The sequence below is a fragment of the Ovis aries genome, chromosome 10, assembly GCF_016772045.2.
Source record: "Ovis aries strain OAR_USU_Benz2616 breed Rambouillet chromosome 10, ARS-UI_Ramb_v3.0, whole genome shotgun sequence".
Lineage (NCBI taxonomy): Eukaryota > Metazoa > Chordata > Mammalia > Artiodactyla > Bovidae > Ovis > Ovis aries.
In genome coordinates this window covers 15,420,690-15,442,607 of record NC_056063.1, presented here as the reverse complement: position 1 = coordinate 15,442,607, position 21,918 = coordinate 15,420,690, and positions in this window count along the sequence as shown.

The following is a 21,918-nucleotide window of genomic DNA, read 5'->3' as shown; positions in this document are numbered from 1 at the left end:
TGAGGGCTTCCAAGGTGGTGCAGTGGTAAAGAGCACATCCACCGATGCAGGAGACTCAAGAGAAGCGGGCTTGATCTCTGGGTCAGGAAGATCTCCTGGAGAAGGAAATGGCAGCCTGCTCCAGAATTCTTGCCTGGGAAATTCCATGGACAGAGGAAGCTGGTAGGCTTCAGTCCATGGGGTCGCAATGTGTCTGACTGAGTGACTGAGCACAAACACAGCACACATACCACCCAAATGAAAACCATCTAGCTCTTGCCTCAATGGAGATCAGTGCTGGGACTTCCTGGGTGGTCCAGTGGCTGGGACCTTCTAGTGCAGAGGGTGTGGGTTCAGTCCCTGGTCAGGGAACTGGGATCCCACATGCCTTGAGGCAAAAAAAAAAAAAAACAAAAAAACAACACTCCAACAAAAGCATAAACCAGAAGCAATATGGTAACGAATTTGATAAAGACTTTGAAGAAAATGGGCTTCCCTTGTGGCTCAGCTGGTAAAGACTGCCTGCAGTGCGGGAGACCTGGGTTCGATCCCTGGGTTGGGAAGATCCCCTGGAGAAGGGAAAGGCTACCCACTCCAGTATTCTGGCCTGGAGAATTCCATGGACTGTATAGTCCATGGGGTCACAGACAGTCGGACACGACTGAGTGACTTTCACTTGAAGAAAATAAAGGTCCACATAAAAAAAAAAATCTTAAAGAAAATAAAAAAGATCACTGTAATTGAAGACTTGAGCCCTAAACAAGCAATTTAGAGTGAAAAGTGAGTTGCTTTGGGATCCTGGAGAGATCAAAGGTAGCCCAGGAAGGAATATGGCTTAAAAGATGAACCCAACTTCGGCAAATTTGGGGGCAAGTTGCCTAAATTCTCCATGCCTCAGTTTCCTCCTCAGTAACCTGGGGATAATACATGAGATGGCTGTTGTAAGCCTTCCGTGAATAAAAGCAAAGTGCTTGGTTAGGGCTTGCCACAGAGCTCAGCAGAGCTCAACAGACATCTAATTAGTACATCGCTATGTTGAATAAGCACATTCCTGGGGTGTCGTCACAAAGCAGCTTTGTGTTTTCTCCCACATCCCCGGGGCATCTGGATGAAAAGTCTCAGGACTTCTCTGGTCACTCTGAGGAAATGCAAAGCTGTAGATTCATTTCACACGCTGACATCAGAATGTGCGTGCTGCTCAGATACATTTTAGCCTTTCATCTTTGTGCTGGGGGTTGGCCGGGCAAGGCTGAGGTCAGCTTTCTCTCTCTTTTGAGCTCACTTCCTCCCATATTCACCAGGTTGTCCCTGACCTCACTGGGACAGAGGCTGCAGAAAGGGAGGAGAAAGAGGGGTGGGATAGCATGCACGCAGCTGCCGCTCACTGCTGGGAACTGACTCGGGTGGCAGCTGCCTAGAGTTGACTTGTTCTCTCCTAGCGGTTCTGTAGGGTCTTCGGAGAGCCCCCTCCCCACATCCACTCATCACCAGGGAGGTTTTTGGTTTTGTTTTAATATATATTTATTTATTTGGCTGTACTGGGTCTTGGTTGCGGCATGTGGGATCTAGTTCCCTGATCAGGGATTGAACCTGGGCCCCCTGCATTGAGAGCGTGGAGTCTTAGCCACTAGACCAGCAGGGAAGTTCCACCACTAGGGAGCTTTGTCTGTAGCTGCCTTCCCTGAGGCAGAAGCAACTCTAGTCTGCCCTTCCCAAGCCCTCCGGTTTCCAGCAAGTCCATCTCTGGCAACTCCAACCCCGGACAGCCACCTCTTGCCCAATGCAGAGCTGGTCCTTGGGAAGCTCTCGGACACCTTTGCTGCAACCAGCTCGGGGTGGGGGGCGGAGGGGGGGCAGGCATTTCCCCTGCTGTCAGGCCCTGTTCAGCTTCTTCCACCCTGGAGAGCTGGTGCATAGCATGGGAGGGGAGCCCCCCGACGCTCACTGAGAGCAGGTACCAGCCTCCTCCATCTCCAGCCCCAGACTGTGAAGGGCTTGCCTCCTCCTAGGGAACTCCTGGAAGTTCTGCCCTCTTGAACTGAGGGAAAGATGGGCCCAACCTCTGTGTGTCCCCTAGGGTGGGACTCCCAAACAAGTGGATGCTTACAAGTCCTCTTCACAAGCCCTCTCTTTCCACAAAGCTCTCCGGCCCTTGTTGTGTGTGTGTGTGTGTACGTGGTGGGGAGTCTGGGTCCCCTGGCAGTCCTCGGCCCTCATCCTTGCCCAGGGTTCTCACAAAACTCTTTCATGTCTTTATCTGTTGCCTCCACATTTCATCTGGCACTTGAACTTCCTCTGAAGCAGTAAGAAACCATCATGATCCTTGGGGTGGCAGGTTACGAGTGGGCGGTCCTTTGGACGGTGGTACATGTTGGGGAGGGTGGAGATGAAGCGGCAAAGGTGGGCAGGGGCTTGTGACTGCGACCTTTGTCTGTTCAGGTCTTGCCTTGGGTGCGGGAAAAAGGGTGCAGGAGGAGAGGCCCCCATCTCCTTATGAGAATAACAAACTTGTGTTTACTGCTAAGCCATACACGTGTCTCTAATATGCAGCTTCTCATTTAAGACTCACACCACCTCAGTGAGAGCCTGGTTATGGTCTTTCCATTTTCACCGATAGGACCCAGGTGCAGGAAGCTAAGTGCCCAAGGTCACACACTAGGAGGTAACAGATCCGAGCTTATAATTGGCCTTCCGTTGTGTTTTTTTCATTACACCATGAGACCTGGAGTCGGGGGAGGGGGAGAGCCACCATTCTGAAAGCTGGCTCTGGGCAGGGTGTTGTCCCTTGGGAGGAGGCAGCCGTGGGAGCCACCTGTGCCTAGAGCAGCTGCCTGTGCTCACAGCTGCGGTGGACGTTCAGTCCTCCACACCCACCTGCCAAACAGAACTGGCTGAGCTGGGCAAACACGGGCTGTGACTTCACTCTCCTTGCTTCACACCTGACATCTGAAAGATCCAGCTAGTCTTGCCCAGCCTCTGAGCCTCCCCACCCTGTGATCATATTTCCCACATCGCCCAGTGCCTGGTTAAGGACCTCTTCATCCCCCAAAGGGCCCTGGATGAGTGCCCTCTATCTTCCCAAGCAGGAAGAACAGGCTTTCAGCAAAGAGGTAACCCACTTCATCCAAGACCCTCAGGATCTCCCAGCCTCGGCAGCTGCACTAACCCTTTGGCTACCACTGTCTCTGGTAATTCACTCAGGAATTATCGTCCCCTCTCATGTCTTCTGCATAGTTTTTTTAAAAAAATATTTATTTATTTATTTGGCTGTGCCAGGTCTTAGTTGCATCACCCAGATCTTTGATCTTCATTGAGACATTCAGACTCTTAATTGGAGCATGTGGGATTTAGTTCCCTGACCAGGGATTGAACCTGGGCCTCCTGAATTGGGAATGTGGAGTCTTAGCTACTTGACCACCAGGAAAGTCCTTGCATAGTTTTATTTTAATTCCTTAGGTGATAGGAATGGGGAAGATTAGAGATCTCTTCAAGAAAATTAGAGATACCAAGGGAACATTTCATGCAAAGATGGGCTCAATGAAGGACAGAAATGGTATGGACCTAACAGAAGTGGATCTTCCCTGGTGTCTCAGGAGGTAAAGTGTCTGCCTACAATGCCTACCATGTGGGAGACCTGGGTTCAATCCCTGGGTCAGGAAGATCTCCTGGAGAAGGCAATGGCAACCCACTCCAGTATTCTTGCCTGGAAAATCCCATGGATGGTGGAACATGGTAGGCTACAGTCCATGGAGTCGCAAAGAGTTAGACACGACTGAGCAATTTCACTTTCTTTCTTAACAGAAATAGAAGATATTAAGAAGAGGTGGTAAGAATACACAGAAGTATACAAAAAAGACCTTCATGACCCAGATAACCATGATGGTGTGATCACTCATCTAGAGCCAGACATCCTGGAAAGTGAAATCAAGTGGGCTTTAGGAAACATCATTAAAAACAAAGCTAGTGGAGGTGATGGAATTCCAGTTGAGCTATTTCAAATCCTGAAAGATGATGCTGTGAAAGTGCTGCACTCAATATGCCAGCAAATCTGGAAAACTCAGCAGTGGCCACAGGACTGGAAAAGGTCTGTTTTCATTCAAATCTCAAAGAAAGGCAATGTCAATTGCCGCACACTTGTACACATCTCACATGCTAGCAAAGTAATGCTCAAAATTCTCCAAGCCAGGCTTCAGCAGTATGTGAACCAAGAACTTCCAGATGTTCAATCTGGATTTAGAAGAGGCAGAGGAACCAGAGATCAAATTGCCAACATCTGCTGGATCATCAAAAAAATAAGAGAGTTCCAGAAAAACATATACTTCTGCTTTATAGACTACACCAAAGCTTTGGCTGTGTGGATCACAATAAACTGTGGAAAATTCTTAAGGAGATGGGAATATCAGACCACCTGACCTGCCTCTTGAGAAATCTGTATGCAGGTCAAGAAGCAACAGTTAGAACTGGACATGGAACAACAGACTGGTTCCAAATCAGGAAAGGAGTACATCAAGGCTATATATTGTCCCCTGCTTATTTAACTTATATGCAGAGTACATCATGAGAAATGGCAGACTGGATGAAGCACAAGCTGGAATCAAGATTTTCAGGAGAAATATCAACCTTAGATATGCAGATGACACCACCCTTATGGCAGAAAGTGAAGAACTAAAGAGCCTCTTAATGAAAGTGAAAGAGGAGAGTGACAAAGTTGGCTTAAAACTCAACATTCAGAAGATGAAGATCATGGCATCTGGTCCCATCACTTCATGGCAAATAGATGGGGAAACAATGGAAACAATGAGAGACTTTATTTTTGGGGGTTCCAAAATCACTGCAGATGGTGACTGCAGGCTTGAAATTAAAAGATGCTTGCTCCTTGGAAGAAAAGCTATGACCAACCTAGATAGCATATTAAAAAGCAGAGACATTACTTTGTCAACAAAGGTCCATCTAGTCAAGGCTATGGTTTTTCCAGTAGTCATATATGGATGTGAGAGTTTGACTGAAAAAAATACCGAGTACCGAAGAATTGATGCTTTTGAACTGTGGTGTTGAAGACTCTTGAGAGTCCCTTGGATTGCAAGGAGATCCAACCAGTCCATTGTAAAGGAAATAAGTCCTGAATATTCATTGGAAGAACTGATGCTGAAGCTGAAACTCCAATACTTAGGCCACCTGATGTGAAGAACTGACTCATTGGAAAAGACCCTGATAGTGGGAAAGATTGAAGGCAGGAGGAGAAGGGGATGACAGAGGATGAGATGGTTGGATGGCATCACCGACTCTATGGACATGAGTTTGAGTAATCTCCGGGAGTTGGTAATGGACAAGGAAGCCTGGCGTGCTGCATTCCAAGGGTTCTCAAAGAGTCAGACACAATTGAGCAACTGAACTGACTGAACTGACTTAGGTGATAGAATCATATGCCAAAGGAATGGGTGAGAGAGGGAATTTATATTGTCATCTCTGGGAGGGTTATATGACCTTTTGTTTTAATTAATCTTTGTTTTTAGCACAATAAAAGCAATATATATGGTTGAAAAATCAGAAAATATAAAAAGTAGATGAAGACAAGTTAAAAGATCACTCATGAGCCTTCCTTGTACCCCAAGATTTTTGTATATTTCCTAACAACATACCCAAATATATAAAGCCTATCTACAGACAGGCATGTCACAATACCATTTTTAAATTTAATTTTATTTATTTGGCTGCACCACATGTTAGTTGCGGCATTTAAGATCTTTAGCTGTGGCATGTGGGATCTAGTTCTCTGATCAGGGATTGAACCTGGGCCCATGCACTGGGAGTGCAGAGTCTTAGCCCTTAGATTACCAGGGAAGTCCCTATGTCAGAAGATTAGAATTATATAGTATGTGTGTGTCTGTGTGTGTGTGTTAGTCACTTAGTGGTGTCTGACTCTTTGTGACCTCATGGACTATAACCTGCAGGCTCCTCTGTCCGCGGAATTCTCTAGGCAAGAATATTGGAGTGGGCTGCCCTTTCCTTCTCCAGGGGATCTTCCCAACCCAGGTTCAAAGATCCTGGGTCTCCTGTATTGCAGGCATATTCCTTACCATCTGACCTACCAGGGAAGCCATTATATAGTATAGATTGTATTGTAAGCTTCTATTTTCCCTATTTATCGGTATATCACAGGCATATCCCCATAGCATTGAGCTCAGTGAACTTTTAAACAATTTTCTATGGCAGATTTCACATTGCACTAGAAAGACACCAGATGAACCAAAATAGTGAAGGGATAAATTGTGAACATCCTTCTGGGACCTCCCCTTGGTGAGACACAAGTCACATCTTAGCAACCCAGCCTGAAAAAGCTGACCCTACTGTGCTGTTAAGGCTCAGAAATCTCCTTTCTTTTCTTCCTTAAAAATATGGTTGAACTGAGTGTCCCCAAGTTCTCCCACACCCTATGACCCACAATGAATGGGTCCTCTAAAGGAAACCTAAGGTACACCCTTGCATTCTTCCCCTTCCATCTGCAAGTTCTGGCCCTTAGCCCTCCAAGGCTCCTCATCTATTGTACCTTTCAGTAGAGGCTGAAGAACCAAACTTCATCCCAGATTGCCCGCAATTAAAATATGCGCAACTCTAATGAAAGCCCTTTCACATAAGAAGATCACTTGGCCCATTGAATGATGGGACTTTGAATCAGATTTCCAATAATAGATGAAACCCTGTCACCTCACAATGTCTCAAAGGAAAGCTCGCTTGCTTTTAAATTCAAGTACACAGTACATTCAGCTAAATGAATTCAGAAACTCAATGATTTGGCAATGGATTGTGTTGGAGGATTTTAAGACAACTTGTAAATGTCAACAACAGGACTAACAGTTTCCAACCCTCTCTCAGGAACTTTTCTCACAGCTGTGACTAAAAGTGCCCCCTGCCCCACCGGCCCCATGTCTGTGGTCTAGTGTGAAAACCACGTGATGGACTATTTGTAGAAGTTTCCCTTTCCAGTTCAGGAATTTGTTAGAAAGGGCTTTAACCACTTTCAGATTGGGGCACTAGCTTAATCCTCTTTTTCCTACCTCCAAGGTAGGAATATTTCTATAGGATCTCCTCCTGTAGAATGTATTTAATAATATATTAAATAATATTTCACACATATTTCTATAGGAGAAAAATTGGAGTATTCATTGGAAGTATTGTCAGCTGTACTTCCATAGCCTGTACATCTTGTTACCCTGGGGCATGGAGCCCAATGAAGCGTGGGTTTTGGGTCTTCAGGCGGAGGGTAGATAGCCATTCAAACCACAAGACAATTGGTCAGGTTTGACTGCTCAAATACAGTTTTGATTTTGTCCCCAGGGAGTGAGAAGGGGAGGGAATGTGGAAGGCAGACTCTTCCAATTAATTTAGCATATCAAGAACTACAGGGGCTTCCTTGGTGGTCGAGCGGTTAAGACCCTGCCCTTTCACTGCAGAGGGCATGGGTTCAATCCCTGGTCAGGGGACTGGGATCCCACCCGCTGCTCTGCCTCTGATGATTTAGGCCTGAGGCTGTCTGTCGCCAGCACTGAGGGGGAATGGACATGAGGAGAACAGCTTGAGCCTTCTGTTGAGGCTGTCAGAGGCACAAGTGAGGCAGAGGGCAACTGGCCACAGGAGGTCAGCAGGACTCTTGCTTCTTCCCTTGCGTCAGGCTGAACCTGGGGGTGGGGACAGAAGAAGCCATTAGAGACACCAGAGAGTCAGGGAGCCCATGGATTCACGGAAGTCCTGAAGTGGAGGCTGGGTACTCTAGGTGAGGCCCAGCTCAGCACCTGCACCAGAGCTTGGGTGTGGAGTTGGTGGCAGGGGCCAGTGGAGATAGTGCTCTTGACTCGTGGACACCTCAATAGAGTAGGCTGGACCCAGATCTTCCCTGGTGTCTTTTTTTCTGTGTTGTTTTAAATATTTATTTTTGGTTTCACTGGGTCTTAGTTGTGGCAGGCAAACTTAGTTGCCCCGAGGAATGTGGAATCTTAGTGCCCTGACCAGGAATGAAACCTGAGGCCCCTGCACTGAAAGGCAGAATCTTAACCACTGGACCACCAGGGAAGTCCCTGTTCTGGTGTCATGAAAAGAGGCTTTGGAAGTTGTGTTGGGCAGAATTATAACCTTCTGAAGGTGTCTATATCCTAGTCCTTGGAATCTGTGAATTTGTTGTATTACATGGCAAGGAGAACTAAGGTTGCAAATCAGCTGATCTTAAAATACAGAAACTCTCCTGGATTATCCGGGTGGGTCCAATATAATCTCAAGGGCCCTTAAAAGTGGAAGAAGGAGGTAGGAGAGAGAGACAAGAGAGACTGCAGCATGAGAAAGACTCAATCCACCATTGCTGGCTTTGAAGATGGAGGATGGGGCCATCAGCCAAGGAGTGTGGGCGGCTTCACTCCTGGGAGGTGAGAACCTGGGAAAGACAGGAAACAGATTCTCCCCTGGAGCCTCCAGAAGGAAGGCAGTTCTGCTGACATCTCAAAGTGAGCCTAGAGAGACCCACCTTGGACTTCTGACTTCTAGAACTGTACAATAATGAATTTGTGTCATGCCACTGTGTTCGTAGCCATTTGTTACAGCAGTGATGAAAGTGAAAGTGAAAGTCAGTCGTGTCCGACTTTTTGAGACCCCATGGACTATACAGTCCATGGAATTCTCCAGGTCAGAATACTGGAGTGGGTAGCCTTTCCCTTTTCCAGGGGATCTTCCCAACCTAGGGATCGAACCCAAGGATTGAACCAGGTCTCCCGCATTGCAGGCGGATTCTTAGCCAGCTGAGGGAAGGGAAACCAGCAGCAGTGATAGGACATCACTTTAATCCCCCACTGCTATTGGTTTTATCAGTCACTGATGTTTGTTGCCTAGATACAGGGTTCCTTTAGGAGCTGCAAAAGACAATTGGTAATTGCATGTTAATTTGCATACTCTAGGATTGTGGCATCTGGTCCCATCCCTTCACGGCAGATAAAAGGGGAAAAAGTGGAAGCACTGACAGATTTTATTTTCTTGGGCTCCAGAATCACTGTGGAGGGTGACTGCAGCCGTAAAAGATGTTTACTCCTCGGAAGGAAAGCTATGGCAAACCTAGACAGCCATATTAAAAAGCAAAGACATCACTTTGCTGACAAAGGTCCATATAGTCAAAGTTATGGTTTTCCCAGTAGCTGTGTATGCATGTCAGAGTTGGACCATAAAGACGGCTGAGCACCGAAGAACTGATGCTTTTGAACTGTGGTGTTGGAGAAGACTCTTAGAGACTTGGACTGCAAGGAGATCAAACCAGTCAATCCTAAAGGAAATCAGTCCTGAATATTCACTGGAAGGACTGATGCTGAAGCTGAAGCTCTAATACTTTGGCCACCTGATGCCAAAGGGGTGAGATTTATTTTGACCAGGGTTTGTATACAAAACCTGCTGTTATTTGGATTGTATGTTTCTTCAAGGTGGCAGAGGGATGATTTTCTGATAAGAAACTCAGACACACACAGACACAGACATCACATTTTAAATTTTGCTGAATCATTTGAGAATCAGTTAAAGGCATCATTACCCTTCAGCTCTCAATACTTTGATATGTGCCCCTTGAGAGCAAGGATATTCTCCCACATCTATAAAACATACTCCAGAAATTTAACAACAATGTAATACTCATCTAATACCCACTCCACATTCAGATTTCTCCATTTATCTCTAAAATGTTCTGCATAGTTTATTTTTAATGCATGATTCCGTCAAGTATCACATTTTGAATTTATGTTATGACTTTTTAATCTTGACAAAGACTATTGCAATGGAATATAAAGTTTATGAGAGCAGGCATTTTAATCTGTTTGTTCACTACCTAGCACAGAGTAGATGCTTAGTAACTATATTTAAAATGAAAACTTGGAGAAGTAATTATCGATAATTACTTCTCCAAGTCATCCCTCAGTGCAGTCACTGGGGTATTTATCCCCCATACTGATGTGCTCAGTCATGGCCGACTCTTTGTGATCCCATGGAATGTAGCCTCCTCTGTCCATGGAATTTTCCAGGCAAGAACACTGGAGTGGGTTGCCATTTCCTTCTCCATCCCCCATTCCCCTTCTGATAAATAACCCTCCTCACCCCTCTCTCACCACAGGTTTGTATATATGAGCCACTCCAGCTAATCATAGTATCCCATTCCCATGAAAAAAAAAATGAGTATAGTTGACACTTGAACAATGCAGAAGTTAGGGGTTGCAACCCTCCAACCACTCAGTCCACAATCCACCAATAACTTTACAGTTTGGCCCTTTGTGTCTTTGGTTCCGCATTTGAGGATTCGACTAACAAATGTATCATGCAGTACTGCAGTGTGTATCTACCTGAAAAAAAAAAAAAAAAAGAGACCCTTGTATAAGTGGACCAGCACAGTTCAAACCCGTGCTATCCAAGGTCAATTGTATTGCAGAGGAGGGCATATGACAACATCAGGACAGATGAAAATTCTTCTGAGAGGGTGATTTATTTATGTACCAGGAAAGAGATATTCTCTTTCACTAGGATTTCTAAACCAGAAGCATGTGGTCTAAAACAACCAACAGCCATTCCTCCCAAACTGTTAAAGGAAACAGAAAAGAATAAAAAAGTTTAAAAATTTGGAGCAAAGTCAGGCCAAGAGTGTAGGATCATGAGTCTAAGAGTCATGAAAACTTTGTTCTGACACCTGGATCCAGCTCCACCTGAAGTCCATATCCACACATAAGCATCCCAGATACAGAAGACAATAGACAGCCATTTTGCTGAAGTAGTTTGAGCTGATTTTCTGTCATTTGCATCCTAAAGAGTTCTGACTAATCCAGTCACTTAACCTTGCCCTACAGAAAATCAGTCTTGCTCTACTTCATCTGGTGATAAAGGTTACTTCTGAATCACATGTGTTGTTCCACAGGCATAACTCTCTTAATGTGAGGATTCATTTAGTCATGGAACTTTTTAAAATAAAATGTCTATTGTCTTAGGAATTCTGGGAACCTCTACTAAATATAAAATCAATTGGAAATCATGCTGCTATAAAGAAAAATAATCAAGGGAGGAAACTTGACAGGAAATTCCAACTGGGGCGGAACATTTTGGACTTAAAAGTGAGGTTCCATTTATAATTGATGTCTTGCATATTCTTGCACTTTCAATTTTTTCAAAGCAAAAAATTTAATAGCCTCCAATAACAACAGTGACAACAACAAAAACTGCAAAGAGCAAAGAAGGAAAGTCTGAATGAACCTCTGCCCCAACGTCTCCGAATCGTTATAAATCCAGGTCGGCTGGTGACCTATACTGTGCCATTTCCTCTGGGCAGATCTTCCTTCTGCCTTCTATTCAGATTTCAGGGACTCTTGGATAAATAGAGTAGTGGAGAGGCCCTGGACTAGAGCAGTGACAAATGGGATGTGTCTTAGGAAGATGTCAATTGGCACGCTGATATTTGTCACAAGGACTTAATTAGGATAAATGGTAGAGAATATGCTGAGTGCAAGGCCAACGCACTCACTTGCAGCATATGGAGGGCTCGCAGGGTTAGATAACCAGAATATGAGAAAAAAATTCACATGAATTCTATTTTGTTGTATGAGCGAGAAAGCGAGCGAGCTAGAGAGAGGGTGCCCTGTTATCTTTCTCTTGGGGTTCGAGGGGACAGTGCGAGCTTGTGGTCAGGATCATAAACTCTTAGTTCCTGACTCCAGGACTCCTCAGGAATCATGAGGACCATATCCTGAGAGCCCCACGGCTGATGTTCCACGATAAAGGTCCAGGACTCTGCCTTTGCCCTGGCCTCAGCTTCGCTGCCCTCACCTGGCCTGATTCTGAGTTTTCCCATGATGCAATGAGATGGCTCCATGTTTGGATGGAAATATTTGCTGAGCATCAGGCTTATTCTTTTACAGTAATACTTCTGTCACAGAAGGACTTTCCAGGTGGCTCAGTGATAAAGAATTCACCTGCCAATGTAGGAGATGCATTGATTCAACCCCTGGGTTGGGAGGATATCCCTGGTGGAGGAAACGGCAGCCCACTCCAGTATTCTTGGCTGGGAAATCTCATGGACAGAGGAGCCTGGTGGGCTGTAGTCCATGCGGTCGCAAAAAGTTGGACACGACTGAGCGTGCACACAGGCACTTGTTTCTCAAGGCACTGATCTCTAGATAAGGCTCCGCACCTCCCGGGAATGGGTGTGATTATGCTGTCACCAGTGGACGGCACCCCTGGATGGGGTGGCCACCAGCTGCTCTTTGTCCTTTACGAATCATCACCCTCTTCCTTCTGAGTCTCTTTTCTGTTTTTTCAGCCTGTTTAAAGGTTTTTATAGAGTGCCTGTATTTCTTTCAAAGTCAGGTGTTCAATTCAGCAAATAATGAATGCACAAGGGAGGCAGAAAAATGAGTGAGTCTGTCAGAATTCCCTGCTTAATAAGGAAAGATATCCCTGAATTCACTTGACAGTGTTGTCCTAACATAAATTAGTGGTTAAACTAGTTGACTTAAACACTAAAAAGAATTTTAAAGAGTTCAACCCTAAGAGATGTTTTTATGTACAGTACATATGTACTTGTACACATAAGTATAAACTATTATGGAAAATGAAATGTGAGTGTTTACAGAATCCTGAATCCATCTAAGTGAGGAAGAAATGCCTTTGACTATTGGGAGAAAGCCCCTGTGTTGGCATAACAGAAAACTCTAAGAAGGATAAAACATACGCACATCCTGCTACCGTGCTGGCTTCCCTGGAGGCTCAGCTGGTAGAGAATCCGCCTGCAATGCAGGAGACCTGGGTTCGATCCCTGGGTTGGGAAGATCCCCTGGAGAAGGGAAAGGCTACCCACTCCAGTATTCTGGCCTGGAGAATTCCAAGGACTATATAGTCCATGGGATCACAAAGAGTCAGACACAACTGAGTGACTTTCACTTTCACTACTGTATAGCACAGGGAACTATACTCAGTGTCATGTAATAAACCGTAATGGAAAAGAAGGTGAGAAAGAATGTATATATATGTGGCCCAGTGGTTAAGAATCTGCTTTCCAGGGCAGGGGACATGGGTTCAGTCCCTGGTTGGGGAACTAAGATTCCCACATACTTCGGGGCAACTAGGCCAGCATGAAACTTCAGAAAGCCTGCTTGTAGCAAAGACCTAGTGCAGTCAAAAAAAAAAAAATGTATATATATATATATATATGTGTGTGTGTGTGTGTGTGTGTGTAGCTGAATTACTGAAATTACTGGATTACTTTGCTATATCATTAACACAATATTGTAAATCAACTATACTCAATAAAATAAATTAAATATATATGTGTGTGTCACACTCAAATAGTTGATAATCTAATGGAGAGAAGAGATCACTTAGTTGTTACTCTTTCTTCGACTGATCCGTAAGGTATCTGTGCACAGACTGGTCTGTGTCAGGGTCGGTCCTAGGCACTGGGGTTGGAACACTGAGGGAGAAAGATGCAATTGTGCCCACTGGGGTTTTGTGATCCAGCTGAGGTTACACACAGAGGAAACCTTCCCGAAGATAAATGGGCTGAATGCCTCTGGGGAGGCCCACACATGGCTGCCCTGTCCACACAGTCCTGACCATAGCCATTGACCACATGTGGCCCTGAACACTAGAAATATACCTAGTACAACAGAGGAGCTGAAAATGCAATGTTATTTCCATTTATTTATTTATTTTTAATGAACATTAAAAAATATCTTTTATTAAGCATCTTTAAAATAATTTAAAAAATTTTATCTGAGTATGGTTGATTTACAATGTTGTATTTCCTTTTAATTAATTAATTAGAAAACAGTACTGGGTTCCATACTAGCAGACTTTTTACTGTGTTTGAAACAACTTGGGTACATGAATGTACTTTTTCAGTTTTAAACTTTATGAAATTTAAGTATGGGTCAATGTTTCCTTGGAGTAGGAAATACTCCAGTACTTTTGCTTGGAGGATTCTGTGGAGAGAGGAGGCTCGTAGGCTACCCATGGGGTTGCAAAGAGCTGGACATGATTGAGCACAGCACAGTGATAGCAATGTTTCCTATGAAAATGTAGGCTCCTAAGTGAGAAGTGCCATACATATAAAATGCACTCTGGATTTGGAAGATCTGGTACCCAAAAAAAAAGCAATGTAAAATAACTCACTGATAAGTTTTAAATATTTGTAATATGTTAAAGTAATAATATTTTTAATATCTTGGGTTAAATAAATTAAATTATTAAAATTGATTTTTCTGTTCTTTTTCTTTCCCTTTCTAATGTGACTACTGGATCAATCCAGATTACACATATGGCTTGCTTCTCTCAGATAGCATTGGTCTGTGGGATTTTGAAGGTGAGACAAAACTAATCATGAAAGAGGTTTTTGTTTGTTTGTTTGTTTGTTAAATTTATTTCTTTATTTGGCTGTGCCAAGTCTTAGTTGTGGCATGCAGAATCTTTGATCTTCATGGCAACAAGTGGGATCTAGTTTCCCTACCAGGGGTCGAACCTGGGTCCCTGGCCTTGAGAACATTAGCCACTGGAACTCTAGGGAAGTCCGGAAAGAGGTGGATGTTTGACATTAATTTTGCAGAACTGGTGGGATGGGTCAGGAGGCAAGGGTAGAGGGTGTTCTTGGAAGAGAAGAAACCGGACAATTCAATGTGGGATTATGCCTGGGGTGCCGGGTGTGTAGGGGAGCCCTGGGCTTTGTCTTTAGAGGGCAGCAGTGGGAAAGGCTGGTTAGGGTGATGGAGCCATGGCGTGGGAGCCTTGACCTGCCAGGCGGAGCTGGCTCTGTTTAATCCAGCTGGCCAAGGGGGAGCTGGGAGGCTTCTGACCAGGGACAGCTTTAATGGAATTTATCTGGCTGCAGCGTGTAAACTGGGAAGGAGTGTGGAAAACTGGAAACAGGGACACATGTTTTGAAGACTTCAGCAGTAACTTTGGAGATACCTGGTGGGGTAAGAACGATTGCTTCCTTTCAGCCAAGAATCCAAACCAAGCAAACAAAGAAACAAATAAATGATTAAAAAATTCACATTGTTCTTCTACAGATAAGTGCAGACACATTCCATTTCCTATGTTACCCTTTTGTGAGTTAATTTCTTCCCTGTTAAGTTTATTTTCTTCTTTCTTTCTTTTTTTTTTAAAGTGCAATACTGTGCAGGGACTTTCCTGGTGTTCCAGTGGTTAAGACTCTGTTCTTCCACTGCAGGGGTCGCCAGTTTGATCCCTGGTCTGGGAACTAAGATCCTTCATGCCATGCAGCAAAGTCCCACTCCCTACTCCGGAAAAAAAAAAAAAAAAAGCCCCATAAAACAAAAAAATACCTCCTGTGCAGCTACAATGTAATTTGGTCATTGTTCTGGAGGCCAGGGTAGAGTTCCATAAATCACTTTGGAAGGAGATCTTTCATTTTGATTATCACGGGGCACCCATAAACCTTTCCAAGGAGGGCGAACTGCTTGGAGTCAAGAGTTGCAGGAAATACAGATTTTTTAAAGAAAGGGATACGAATGACTCGACATGATCTCTAAAGTTCAGGATTCATGGAGTCATTGAATGCAAAAGGCTTCTAGGTATCATTCAATTCAGCCTTTCACTTCATTGAAGAACAGGGTCAGAGGTCCAACAACAAGTCCAAAGCCACACAGCCAGCGAGCAGCAGAAGAGTGGTTGGAATCAGATTCTCCAGATTTGCATGCCTTCCACCATGCCACGTGGAGTACTGTCCGTTCGGAAACTCAAACACTAATAAGTCAAGGAAAATAATGTGAAAGTACGAAGCAAGGTGAAAGGTAAGAGCTAGGTGTATCCATATATGGCAAATTATATAAGCACACACAGAGCTATGAATACAAGGCGCGGGGCCTCCGTTCTCCCCACTGCAGCGCTCTGCAGTGTCACCAGCTGATCCTGGGACAGCTGCCCAGTGTGGGGACACCCGGGAGGAACACTTAATCCCTGCTAAGAAGGGGCGGTAGGGTAGAGGACCGGCCCTATCACCTCCCCTGGAGGGTTTCCAGCGTCAAAGCCTCTTCCTTTACACGCTTGCCAGGAAGACAGCAGAGTGAGAGGGCTAAAGAGGAACAGAGATGCTGAGCAAAAGTAAGGAGAGGGTGGGTGTTGAAAGGTCGAGTTGAGGGTTTGGCTCAGATGTAAATGTTTGGAACATCATGAAGGCTCTTTAAATAGTCCTCACAGGTGAACACGGTAATAGAGAAAAGCTGCCCTGTGCTCCAGGGAGCTAAATAAATAAGCACAGACGTCAAATGTCCAAGGCTGGATGGGGGCTGGGCGGGACCAAGTGCTCAGTAGCAAGTACAGGAATGACTTGGTTCTTAATTGCCAAGTCCTGTTCTCTCAGGTGGCATCTGTGGAGTTGCTCACACTTCAGGAAATATGCTTTTTTTTTTTTTTTTTTTTGCGTAGAGACTTTTCAGAGGAAAATAACAAAAATTCAACTTCAGCTCTGAGCCGGTCCAGCTCCTGAGCCATAATTTCAGCTTCTGTATAGCTTAGGCTTTCTTGAGGGCCCCTTAGGGCATTCAGTGAATTTGCTTATGAGTCTGTGTTTTAAGGGCTTCTCTGATGGCTCAGCAGTAAAGAATCCACCTGCCAATGCAGGAGATGCGGGTTCAATGCCGAGGTCAGGAAGATTCCCTTGGAGAAGGAAATGGCAGGGTGGGGGAGCCTGGTAGGCTGCCGTCTATGGGGTCGCACAGAGTCGGACACGACTGAAGCGGCTTAGCAGCAGCGTGCCCTACTTGGGGGTCTCATTATACCTCTATTGGACCATGTTGCTCTAGAGCCTAAACTATTCACCATTCTGCTTTACCCTCCACAGGAATGAGTTTTTAACCATTCACATCACTGGGAAGTGTGACCTTCTTTCAGTGCAATATGTATGTTTGATTTGTAGGTGAGGAAACCAAGACACAAAATAGTTAAGACCCAAAGTCAAACGTTAACCCTGAAACAATCTTCAAAGCCTGCTGAGAACAAAAGATTGCATACTCTACCCTCAGCTTTACTTGCTTGACCTGCTTTCCAACCTGGACTGAAGCCACAGAGCTCAAGAAGTTTAATGACTGTCTGAGGTTTAATGTCTAATCTAAAGCCAAACACGGCCTTTGCTTGTGTGTGTGCTCTCGCTTTATGTACACTTGTGCTATGCGTGGAAAGAAGAGTACAGCAAGGTGGGAGAGGATGCCAGCGCATGTGACTTTTTACCAGGGGTCATGGGCTACTTTTTAGAGGATCAATACTTCAATTACTTAATGAAAATCCCTGGGTTTCCCTTTAAAGGAGAAGGTGAAAAAACACTTTATTGTTTGTTCAGTTGCTAAGATGTGTCCAACTCTTGCTGACCCCATGGTCTGTAGCCCGATAGGCTCCTCTGTCCATGCGATTTCCCAGGCAAAAATACTGGCGTGGCTAAGTGGGGCATAGGGAGTGTTAATTTTTCCATGTTGCTGCTGCTGCTGCTAAGTCACTTCAGTCATGTCCAACTCTGTGTGGCCCCGTAGACGTCAGCCCACCACGTTAACCAAAAGCAAAATCAAAAAGGTGAAAAGCATTTGAAGATTTTATTTTATTCGACATATCCAAAATATCATTTCAACATATCAGTATATTAAAAATTATAGAGATATTTTATGTTGTTTTCTTGAGGCTAAGTCATTAAAATATAGTGTGTATTTTAGTTACTGCCATCTCAAGTCAAACTAACCGCATTTCAAGTACTCAATACCTGTATGTGGCTGGAGGCTACTGCATTGGGCAGGGAAGCTTTAAAGTCAAATTGGGTTGAGTTAGAAACGGCCTGATATTGAGCAAATTACTTAAGCATCATGCCTCTCAGTATCTACATCTGTGAAATGGGATTGATACTAGGATCTACATTACTGGGTTTGTAACATAGATGAAGATGATGTGAATAAATATACTTAAAGTGCTCAGTGCAGTGGCTGGCATATGTTTATTCAATCTGGGCTAATTATCATTATTAATTTTGGCAAAAGTACTCAGAGTTAAAGTGTTAATTTTCCTCCAAAATATGGTAATTCCATATCAAATGAAACTGAGTTGAATTTACAGTGTAGATCTTTTTTGAGGGGCAGGGCTGGGGGATGGCAATTGTTTAGCCTAAATCAGGAAAGCATACTTGAAATATTTCAGTCTTTGATTTCATGAAACCAGTAATTTTTAAAATGTAAAATGGCCTTTCCCCTAGGCCCATGGCAAGGGAAAGCAAGACTAGCTCTAACTAGTTACGTGTCGATTGTTACCCCAGGGGTGTTCCTGGTGGTCCAGTGGTTAAGACTCCTCACTTCCAATGTAGGGGGTCTAGGTTTTATCCCTGTTCAGGGAATTATTAATGGATCCTACACACAGCAAGTAAAACCTTATGCAGCCAAATAAATAAATGCTTTAAAAAATTGTTACCCCCTTGTCAGAAAGATTTAAGGGAGCTGAATTATATGTTTAGATGTTTGAAAAATGCATGGATTTAGAATTTGAGGGGCAGAATTTAGATTTTGGAGCTTTTAAAATAATAAAATCTTTGGTGTTAAACTGGAGTTCCTTGTCTTGTTTTCTAAAGCAGTTTGCCTTTGGATGACAGCCACATTTACGGGACTTCTGTACTGTCCCTGATCTCAGGGTTTTATTTTGGTGCTCCAGATGGATTCCAAAGGCGTAGAACATTTACTTTGCAGCTACCAGGACCAGTTTGTGAATAAGCATAAGGAGAGCTATAAGACTTGATGAGCCAAGTTATCAGGGCTTATCCACATGGGGCCAACACCAAGAAATATTAATGTCTCTTACTGCCTGGTATTAAGAAAACCCACAGGAAACGGACGTTTTCCCCTCCTCCTTAGTCTTATTGATGGCACCAAACCTCTCCACGACGTTTTGCTCAAAGCATATTTTCATCTTTTGCGGGAGGTTTGAGAGGTTTGGGACTGACCAAGGGAAAACATGGGCTTCCTAGGTGGTGCAAAGGTAAAGAATCCACCTGCAAATGCAGGAGATGCAAGAGATGTGGGTTTGATTCTGGGGTTGGGAAAATTCCCTGGAGGAGGAAATGGCAACCCACTCCAGTATTCTTGCATGGGAAATCCCAGGGACAGAGGAGCCTGCCTGGCTGCAGTGCATAGGGTCACAAAGAGTGGGACGTGACTGAGTGACTGACCACGCACGCGCATACACACACACACACACAAGGGAAAATATATGACTGTGAGAGGCAGCAATACACAACAAGCATTGCTGGGCTCTGCTTGGACAGAGATGCATGAGCGGGGATCTCTCACAGCCCGAGACTGTCCAGAGGCTCCAGGAAGGGAAGATCCGCAGGGAGGAGCATAAGGGAGCTGTTGGGAGACAGGGGACCAGAGGAGTCTCAGCAGCCATGGTGTGTGTGTGGGGTAGTCTCTGGATTAGAGAGCTCCACAGGATAGTGGCAGCCGGGGGTCTTGTAATTATAAGGTTCTACCTTATCAATGGCCAACAAGTGATGGATGATGGAGTATGCAAAGCAGGTGGGCTCTAAGCGGCTAAAAATCTGGTTATTTGAGCTATTTTTAAAACAACTGAATGTCTAAAAATTTGAGTTCAGCACCAGCAGGCTTTTGAAGGGATGAATCTCAGTCTGCAGCAGAAAAAAAAAAAACAAAAAACAAACTGTAGGCCAATACACAGAAGCCATCTTTGACTATTTATTTTTCATTCATTCTGGGTGTGAAGAGTGTGGCACCGTGGGGCGGGCACAGGAGAAAACTTTGGATTCTGGTGTAGCTATACCACTCTCTAGCTGTACCTTGGACAAGGACTCTGTCAGGCCTCATTGTCCTAACCCATAAAGTGAGGAGTGGGACAGATCACCCTAAGTTTCTAGCTCTAGTCATGATTCTCATATTCTTTTTTCAATGTTTTTATTTCTAATGTTGTGATAGTTTCAGGTGCACAGCAGAGCAGCTCGGCCACACATACATGTGTATCCGTTCTCCCCCAAACTTCCTGCCCATCCAGGCTGCCACACAACATTGAGCAGAGTTCCCTGTGCTCTAGAGTAGCTTCTTGTTGGATACCCATTTTAAACATAGCAGTGTGTACATGTCCATCCCAAACTCCCCAACTATCCCCCACCCCCCCACCCCCTGCCACCCCTGCCATTCTTCCCCCCTGGCAACCATAAGTTCCATTCTCTAAGTCTGTGAGTCTGGTTTTGTTTTGTAAATAATATTTGCATCATTTCTCTTTAGATTCTTGAAGCATCCTCAGGATGGTAGACAGGATGTATTTTATTATCTCCACTTGTTGGATGTGCTTAGACATCCAATCGTGTCCAGCTCTTTGTGACCCCATGGACTGTAGCCCACCAAGCTCCTCTGTCCATGGAACTTTCCAGGCAAGAATACTGGAGTGGGTTGCCATTTCTTACTCCAGGAGATCTTCCTGATGCATGGAATGAACCTGTGTCTCCTGCACTGACAGGTGGATTCTTTACCTCTGAGCTACCAGGGAATCCCAGTGTCATTATTTATATTGTCTTATATCTTTTTACATGTTTACATTTATTTCAGAGTAAAAGAACTACAGCACCGCTATTATATATATACATATATATATAGTATATATAGTTATTATATAATAACTATTGTTATTATATGATTGCTTTTTGTTATCACCATACATTTGAACATACTTTAAGGATCAGTGAGCATATTCCTACCAGTTATATCTCTTATTCTTTCAGTGGCAGTGTGCAGTGGTGTGCCAGTTTTACTTAACAACCAGCTCTACAGAAGAAGAGATGTGATTTTCCTGGTGAAATACTTTCACTAGGGCCAGTTTTGAGCTCCCAACACAATATTGTGGCAGAATGGGGAAGACGGGAGCCTGTCTGGCCCTTTCCTCCCATGCTACCTGCTCTGGCAATGCTGAGTGAGGTTGAACTGGTATTCTAACTCTTGCTTTATCCACCCATCAATGCAAAACTGCTTTCCAAACATTGATCATACTTGTAGAAACATGCTCAATGCTTGTTCCCACTGGATCATAACTCTGGGAGTAGAAACTGTATTCCCTTGCTCCCCACTGTTCCCAGGGCTCACTCTCATTCACCAGCTGATTTCTATAAAACTGCATAGTGGATACAGATGTGGCATGTATATATGATGGAATATTACTCATCCATTGAAAGAAACAAAACTGGATTATTTACAGTGATGTGGATGAACCTAGAGTCTGTCATAGAGTTAAGTCAGACAGACAAAAACAAATATTGCATATTAACGCATATATATGGAATCTAGAAAAATGGTACTGATTAACCTATTTGCAGGGCAGGAATAGAGATGCAGATGTAGAGAACAGACTTGTGGACATGGTGACTGGGGGAGGAGAGAGTGGGACAAATTGAGAGAGGAGCATTGACAGGTACACACCACCATGGGTAAAATAGCTAGTGAGAAGCTACTGTATAGTGCAGGGAGTTCAGCTCTGTGCTCTGTGATGACCTGGAGGGGTGGGATGGGGGGCAGGGTGGGAGGGAGGCTCACGAGGAAGGTGATACGTATAGCTAATTCATGGTGTTGTACAGCAGAAACCAACACAACATTGGAAAGAAATTATACTCCAATTAAAAAATAAAAAAAATTGCATAGTGAATGAGATGTTATTCTGGAAGACCCCTGCCCAGTGCCTAGGTATCAGAATTTCCAGAATTTCCCCTTCATCATGAGGCTTAGGGCTTCCCTGATAGCTCAGTTGGTAAAGAATCTGCCTGCAATACAGGAGACCTGGTTCGATTCCTGGGTCGGGAAGATCCCCTGAAGAAGGGATAGGCTACCCATTCCAGTATTCTTGGGCTTCCCTTGTGGCTAAGCTGGTAAAGAATCTGCCTGTGATGTAGGAGATCTG